The sequence below is a fragment of the Nelumbo nucifera genome, chromosome 6 (assembly GCF_055504915.1).
Source record: "Nelumbo nucifera cultivar China Antique chromosome 6, China Antique-T2T, whole genome shotgun sequence".
Classification (NCBI taxonomy): Eukaryota; Viridiplantae; Streptophyta; class Magnoliopsida; order Proteales; family Nelumbonaceae; genus Nelumbo; species Nelumbo nucifera.
The window spans coordinates 63,356,259-63,362,407 of record NC_142654.1 but is presented as its reverse complement, the minus strand read 5'-3'; the positions used below and the strand labels follow the sequence as shown (position 1 = coordinate 63,362,407).

The 6,149-nt window shown below is 37.5% G+C and overlaps 1 pseudogene; it reads left to right on the top strand.

Moving 5' to 3' along the window:
- The first annotated feature begins 3,459 nt into the window (after nt 1–3,459).
- LOC104604361 (auxin-responsive protein SAUR64 pseudogene) lies at nt 3,460–5,926 on the top strand (annotated as a pseudogene).
- Nucleotides 5,927–6,149: the final 223 nt, after the last annotated feature.

Genomic DNA, 6,149 nt, shown 5'->3' with positions numbered 1-6,149 from the left:
TTCTCCTTAGTTGTTTCTCTCTCAAAATACCACTCCTTACACTCTCGACTTGCCACATCAGCAAGATCCCTCTCCCTTTTCCACCGCTATTTGTTATGGTTCACACTCATTCACATTTCTAACATTAATAAGAATTTGCACAAAATAATTCTTGGACTAATTTCCCACCTCTCTCTTTTCTCCACATGGAGTAGTCGATTTAGACAGGGGCTTTCCTGTATTTCTTCAAGTATTATATATTTTTTTATTTCCTTCTTACCCTTCGTCTTGCTTAGAGATGAAACAAGGGCTCCGCCATATTGGTTAACCCTTTCTTACAAACAGTGTAGTTATTCAAATATTTCTCTTTTATCTTTCTTTTTCAGGGTTTATTAAATTTGAAGAGAAGGGAGAAGAGACATGGTGGATTTCTCCTTTTTGTCATGTATCCTTTCTCTCCACTGTGTCTTACATAGAGGTTTTGACATAGAGGTCCTCTTACTTTCTTTTCGATAATCTTTGGCTTCCTCGGTGGTGATAACTATGCTTTCGTTTGAATTTGTTGTTTTGTTGGGCAAGTACTTTTTACCCAATTTCTTTTATTTTCCAGGTGAATAAAACAATGATTGTTTTATCCATAAAAAGTCACTATTAAAAGGGTCAACTTTATCCCGTCCAAGTTTTAGCAACTAACTACCGGGTGGAAAAATTGTTTACCCACCTGGAAGATGGGTATCATTACCCAAGTAAATGATATCTAAGAAAAATAAATTTTCTATGAACCCCACACAAATATTAAAAAAGAAAAAACAGGTATTTTGGTCAATGGGAACCAAAATCCCATTGACCAACTTCTCCCCTCTCAAAATGCAAAAACCATACAGGCCCTTAGTGTTTGTTTTCATTGATGTTCCTTACTAGCCCGTCTATTATTTGTTTTGTATTATACTAGTTTATTTTGCAGGATTATTGTTTTGGTTTACCTTTTTGAGGTTTTTATCTGTATTTACTAGTTTCAATGGTATTTGTTTCTTTTTTTTTATAATTGTTCTTGCATTAGACAAAGAACAATAGAATTGAATCTCAGTGCTGTTACTTCTTCTATTCTCTTACTCGGGAGGGATGATGACTTCATGTGGATATAAGAAGTGGCAGTTTATTGCTAACAGTAATTCCATATTTTAAATCGAAAACACAATATTATGATTTTACTCATTGACCTTCTCACAACATTAGAGATTTAGAGCTAAGATATCATGAATGCCATTGCAATAAAAAAAAAAAAAAAAGTGGCGATTTGGTTGGAAGTGAATAAGGGCAATATTTGTGTGTTATATTTTTAATTTTTTAATTTTAAAGAAGTGAATTTCCAAACATAATTTTTTTTTCATTCCATTTGTTATTTAAAAATACTCTAAGGCTGCGTTTGGTAGAGGTGTAAAATCGAACCGGGGTAAACTTTACTCCAGTTCGATTTTGCAGATATTTGGTAAACATATAATTTTACACCGAAATCGGTGTAAATTTACATGTTTACCGTTTAATTGCATCGATAATCGATGTATTAAATACATCAAAATTATCGATGTATTTATTACATCTCTCTCTCTCCCTCTCTCTCTCTCTCTCTCTTCTCCTTCTCTCTTCTTCTTCTCCTTCTCTCTTGATCGCTTGCTCTCTATCTCTTTTTTCTTCTCCTTCTCTCTCGCTCGCTCTCTCTCTCTCTCTTCTCCTTCTCTCTTAACAGCAGGTGGTGTTTATCGGCAACATCGGAGCAAATCCAGATGGGCATTCTCCTTCACCACCACCACTTCCGACGGAGTTTGATTGGGGGAACTTGGAGAACTATTCAGATTGGGTGCAACCCCATTGTTTCTCTCTCTCCCTCCATGGCTGGAGCATCTCGTCGTTTCTGGGCATTTTGTTCCCGTTGTGCATCTGCTGGTAGCATGGGGACTTGGGGATCTGGTAGACTGACAGGGCATAGGGAAGTGAAAGGCAGAAGCACAGACCTCCCTCCATAGTTGCAGCATCAGGCACATTGGTTGTCAGTTTCTTCAATTCAGTCAAGGCAGCCTGGTTCAAATTCCACAGGTCGGTTTGTCAAATTCGAACATGGTATTGGAACTCAACGAGGCACCCCGGTTCCGCCCTTCCCTCCCTCTCCCTCCTCTGATAAATCTCCCGCTGCAACAAGATATAACCAAACAAGACGGTGTAAAAGTGCATTTACACCGGAAACAAATGCAGCCTAACAAACATTTCAAATGTTGAATTATGTCTATGGGATCCTTGTTTAAGACCATTTAATGTGTGAAAGGTGTCCCATTAGACAAGGTGCTCACACTCGTATCTCTGTCTGTATATATCTTTAATCTTTTACCCCCCAAAAAGATAATTGTTCATTATGATTGTGTTGGTTGCACTGCAAATTTATTTGCCTTGATGCAAAATTATGGTAGTGCAAATGACCATGAGAAGAAAAAGAGATAAACAGTGGTCCCTGTTTTTTTTTTTTGCCACAGATTGTGGTCCAAGTATACAAAATTTATAGCGAAGAGCATGAAAATAAGAGCTTGATATCAACCTCAAGTGGTGCACCAAACACCACCCTGACATCGTCTCCTGTAAGCACATGCATTCCAATTAACATCTATAAACTTGGCTCACCTCCTCTTGTATCTACGCAGGACAATCTGTGTCTGTTTGCTAAGATATGGTGTCCTTGTGAGATCCAAGTGGACCTCCATCCAGAAACAAACCTATCCTATCTTCGTACTACGTCCCTAATTGCATGAGATTAGAAGATCAGGTACATTCATAGGCCCACGCTTTATTTCAGTAATTTGCAAATATAAGGCCCCTTCTGGAAGGACAAAAGCTTTCTCATGAAATATTGGTTTTAAGCCGTCTGGATGAGCTCAAAACCACCACAGGAAAACCCTCCCAAAAGGACTCTAAAAATCTAAATATTACTAATTCATGAAATTCCCATTCTTCTGGTAATTATGATTCCCAACTGAGGGACGATGGGCAAAGGCCCATATAGGTGTTACGGTGGATTCATCAAGATTTTCCAAAACCTAATTGAAGGTCCATCTACGCATCTTGACACGTCAATTCCGTATGGATTTTGGAAAATCTACTACCTAAATTCCAAGTTGGCTTGAAAGTTACATCTATATATATATGGCAGTTGAATTTTGGGCAGACAAAGTTACATTATGGTTATGTTTGGTTTGAAGGAAAAAGTAGGGAAAGAAAAGGAAAGGTTGAAGTTTCCACTTGGGGCATAGTTTAGGGCATGATTCATATAGTAAGCCCACTGCCCACATACCTAACCAAGTAGAAAAGGAATGGGTAATGGATGTGTGGAGTGAAATTAAGACGAAGAATGTGTCCCCACAGTGCACTCATCGTGTTGATTGTAGTTTCTTCATCTTCAGCAGTATAGCAAATACTTCAGTCTCAACGGTCACCAACAATTTCATAGTCTATTAGTTGGCACATTAAATTAGTCGGACCCAATATGTCGTCTAACCTAACTGATGATCGAGAAGAAAGGAATCCAATATTGGATGTGATGCCCCCATACCCACATGTACATCAGGTCAGGACCACTCACGTACCCAACAATCTAGTCATCATGCCAAGTTGTTAACCTCTTTAGTCTTGATGCATGGCTCTTGATAATCCAATCATCACATGACTATGCATCCCATGCAACCCGACACAAGGAAAGCTACTCCTCTCTGACTTGTTTCCGCTTGCAATTATATATATAACTAAGCTATGTCCATTGCTCTCTCCATCCCCAAAACAATCTCTTCTCAGAAGCCTATATGCAGCAAATCTCTTCCTTTAATTTTTTCCTCAAAACCCTTATTTCTTTCAAGCTCACACAACAAAACATGATCAACAACAGGAAGCTTCTTGCCATGGCAAGAAAGTGGCAGAAGTTGGCAGCCATCGGCAGGAGAAGAATCTCAGCATCGCCAAGAACTAAACTGCAACGGGATGTAGATAAGTGCAGCGCAATGGTGGCTGTTAAAGATCACTTCGTTGTATACACGGCTGATCAGAACCGTTTTGTTATTCCATTGGCGTATCTCAACAATCCCATCTTCATAGAGTTACTCAGAATGTCCGAAGAAGAGTTTGGACTACCGAGCGATGGTCCTATCACATTGCCATGCAACTCGGCGTTTGCAGAGTACATCATCTCAATGATGCAAAGATGTCCTTCAAGAGACTTGGAGAAGGCATTAGTTGTGACCCTATCTACATATCGGTGCTCATTATCTTCTTCTCTCCACCAAGAACCAGGAAATTGCCCTATACTTGTCAATGGCTTTTGAACATTGCTATAGCCCATCAGGACCGTGATCTTCAATTCTTCTTTCTTTTTGTATATAATTTATACATATACAAATTTTATAGCTGTATCATCAGCAGAATTTTTTAATGAAAATGAAATTAAGTTGATACAAATATGTTAGTATATATTCCCATACAAGAGTAGTACTTTTTCCAGCAACCTAACCTTTATCTTGAGAAGCGCCCACCTCCTTAACCAAATTAAGTCGAATTGTGATTCAGTGATTTCTGTCCAAACTTTTTTTATATATGATAAATAGCAAACATTTTAGCTTAAAAACCAACCCATTGATCATTTTACACATGGGATAGAAAATCTTGATTTACCCTTGAATGGGGCCCTACCAAAAAAACATTTTTATTCAAGAGTTCTGTTTTTATAGTAGTTCAAAATTGTTTTCCCACTGTCCAAGAAAAAATACGATCACCCAATCAGATTGAATCTTCTCTCCTAGATTATCTTCCAAATTGGACCTTAGATTGCTGGTTTTGGCCTTACATTAAATTTATTGATATATTTAAATGAGCTAAGCTCTATAAGAATTATGTCGCCATAACCAGGTCCACGTATTGGGCCTACAAGTCTGATTTAATATCACAATATTCTTGGTCATATTTTGGGTAGTGCTGGTATTCTAGCCTTTTTGATAAAAGTGAAATTATTGTAGAGGACCTCTGGGTCTGGGGTCGCACTATACCTTTCAGATATAAGGTTCTAATAGCTGACCCCATGGCGGGCCCAGCTTGCTCTCTTTTGACATGGCACATGGATGCGGTTGGCCTTGGGCTGGGCCGAAGATGATCCCCATACCCTGTGTTAGATTGGAGTCTGGATATGTTAATAAAAAACAACACTAATTTGCTAGACCGTAAGAATCACACACAAGCATAAAATTTTGGTATGTGGCATATTGCTAGTTTGACTCTTTTAAAAGTTACGAATAAGTATAAGGGTTCATTTGGTTCATTTGGTTCACGGGAATAGAGGTCTGCAATTGGAATTGGATTGGGTCATTCCAATTCCCAGAGTTTGGTTGGGTAGTCCATTACCATTAAAAAGAAAAAAAAAAGAAGGTTATTTAAAGAGAAATTCCCTACATATATTAAACACAAGTTTTAGTTACAAAGACATACATACAAATATATACACATATATATATATACTTAGTTCTATGTAAGAAACATTAAATTGCAAATAAATTTTTCGAGGATAAGATTAATCCTATAGTTTAGATTTGATTGAATTGATCGAGCTCCTCTGTCATTTTTACACAATCATCCTTAGAGACAACCAAACTACATCCAACTTAGGCTTATCCAAATAAACCAGTAGAAATCAAGTCAAATAAGAGTCCCATAGGATTTGAGTTGGCCTTACAAGTTTCAAGCAGCAGCTTATCTATTTGATGTTTTATCTAAATGATTCAGATCATATATCATTTTCATAGTTTCTCTTTCTTTTAATAAACATCCTCCCAAATGATAACGTTTGTTTTATTGGATAGTCCCTAAAACAACGGGTGAAGAATAAGTTGTTTCACATACCAAGGTGGGAAGAGTCCTAGAGTAATAGACCAGAAAGTAAAAAGAATACTAAATCCCTACATGCAGTCACATTGGATGTTCAATTTGTTTGGACAAAAATGGATGATGAACTCCATTTTTACTTCTAAGGGGGTGTTCTTTTTTCTTTTGGATTTTGAGAGTGGAGAAAGTCGGTATCCCATTGATCAAAAAACCTATGTTCTTTATTCAGATTTATGTAGAGATATGGCAACACTTGAATGGGACAA